Raw genomic sequence first — 2718 nt, forward strand, 5'->3', positions numbered from 1 at the left:
TTGCTTCTTGTCCTGCCTTCAGGCGCTTTGGAAAATAGCTTGACTCCCTCTTCTTTGTGGCAGCCCCTGAGATATTGGAACACTGCTATCATGTCCCCCCTCGTCCTTCTCTTCATTAAACTAGACATACCCAATTCCAGCAACCGTTCCTTATATGTTTTAGCCTCCAGTCCCCTAATCATCTTTGTTGCTTTTCTCTGTACTCTTTCTAGAGTCTTTTCTTAAAGGCCCTTAACATACATGCCTTTTGGAAAAGGCTTTCAACTGGTGATTGAATGGTCCATTTTAACATTTAATTTGCTTACTTTGTTTTCCCAATGGCTGACTAGGGAATTCTGGGAGCTGAAATCCACGCTGAGGTTCAGAAATACTGCAATAAAGACTTAGTTTCAACATTCACCCTCTCAGCTGAGTTGCAATTCTATGAGGTAATCCAGAGATACCGAACGTTCCGGGGAGGTATTGGAGGCTAGTTCATCTAATAAATCCACCAACAAGCTGGTTGCAAAATTCTAATTACAATACCCCACCCTGTTCCCAGTATGTCAGCTATTCACTTCTTTGAAGGAGAGATCAGAGGAGATATCCCAAATAATCTTTTATGATTGCCTTGATTCCATCCTCCTTTGGCAATAGGGAATCTGGTCGTGACAGGGAAAATTTCTATGTATTTCTGCATTTCTATGCAGAACTGTCAATTGAACAATCCAGAAAGTTGATCTCAATCCTTGATGGTGTAAAACCCATTGCTGTTTTATTCTGTTCATATGAACTCATCCTGAACCGGATGATGGTGGTCACTGCAGGTAGATGAATTCAGATTCAAAGAGAACAATTGGCTTAGTGTATGGAAAGCTTCGTACTATTTGCAGCTGTCCACAAGCTTGGTTTGGAAATGTGCGAACAGTCAGGAGAGGGGCTGAGTCCTTCCTCTCCGTTTTTTCCACTGTTCATGAAATATTTTCATTTAATTTTGTCTTTTAAAAGTTGAGACCCATAAAACTGAACAATCTCTGCTCAAAGGTGGTGGTGATGGTGGTGTGGAAAAGTTAGCAAAGGCTGGATTATTATATGCTCAGCAAATCCCTTTAAAGTGCTTGTTTGTTTTTTATCTTATCTATTGTCTTTCTATCTATCTATCTATCTATCTATCTATCTATCTATCTATCTATCAATCATCTGTCTATTTATCTGTCTATCTATCTATCTATCTATCTATCTATCTATCTATCTATCTATCTATCTATCTATCTATCTATCTATCTATCTATCTAGTCTGTCTGTCTGTCTGTCTGTCTATCTATCTATCTATCTATCTATCTATCTATCTATCTATCTATCTATCTATCTATCTATCTATCTATCTATCTATCTATTTATCTATCTATCTAATCTACTACTCAGAGTCACTTTATTTATATATTTATTTGGAATTTGAAAGCATGGTAAATCTTAAGCAGGAGGCTAATTTATGGAATGGGAGCATCATTCATGGATAGCTCCATTATTTTCACCAGGCCATAGTTGAGGAATTCAGAGCAGAGTCTCTGATGACAAATGAAGCAAGAAAGTAGTATGGCTGAGGAATTCTGAGAGCTGAAGTCCGCAAGTCTTAAAGTGAGCAAGGTTGCAGACCCCTGGTCTAGACAACAGGCCAAACAGGCTGGATGAATCCAGCTTAAATGAAGAAATGGGGCCTGCAGCAAGATGGTTTCTTGTTTAAGGACCACTGACACTGTCTTCTTCACCATACCACACTAGACCATCATTCCACTTTTTACAACTACAGGTTAGTCCTTGACTTATGACCACAATTGAGCCCAAAATGTATGTCGCTAAGTGAAACATTGGTTAAGTGAATTTTGGAATGCTGCCAAGAAACCTACTTTGTTGTATTCATGAAGCACCAGGAATTGAGTTTGACCTGAAGATTTGTAGCTTGATTAACCCTGGGATTCCTCCAGGGCTGTTGATACCACTCTCCCAAGACTCAGGGATGCTGCAAATTGGTAACAGAAGAATGCTTCAACACTGGAAGTTTTTAAGAAGAGATTGGAAAGCCATTTGTCTGAAATGGTATAGGGTTTCCTGCCTGAGCAGGGGGTTGGGCTAGATGACCTCTAAGGTCACTTCCAACTTTGTTGTTGTTGTTGTTGGCCTTCTCCAATTCGAAGAGACACTTGTGCGGCAGGCTGAGGCAAAGAGGCAGTCCCGGAACCAGCGAAATCTGGGGGCTGGACAGGGGACAGATTGTATCTGCCCTCAGTGTGGAAGGGACTGCCACTCTCGAATTGGCCTTTTTAGCCACACCAGATGCTGTTTTAAAACCTCTTTCCAGAGCACGATACCATAGTCTCTCGAGACTGAAGGATGCCAATGAATGATGATGTTGTTGTTGTTATTATGGATCATCGCACAGTCAGCCAGATGTTCAGACTGGATTTGGCATTTTGTCTACCTATCGAGTCCTTAGCAAGGACCTGGGATAGGCAGATGTGGATGTTTGATGGTATTACAGATATTATTATTATTATTATTATTATTATTATTATTATTATTATTATTATTATTATTATTATTATTATGGATCATCGCACAGTCAGCCAGATGTTCAGACTGGATTTGGCATTTTGTCTACCTATCGAGTCCTTACCCAGGACCTGGGATAGGCAGATGTGGATGTTTGATGGTATTACAGATATCGTCGCAGGATGGAAG

The sequence above is a fragment of the Protobothrops mucrosquamatus genome, unplaced genomic scaffold, assembly GCF_001527695.2.
Source record: "Protobothrops mucrosquamatus isolate PMUCROS unplaced genomic scaffold, P.Mucros_1.0 scaffold_6, whole genome shotgun sequence".
Classification (NCBI taxonomy): domain Eukaryota; kingdom Metazoa; phylum Chordata; class Lepidosauria; order Squamata; family Viperidae; genus Protobothrops; species Protobothrops mucrosquamatus.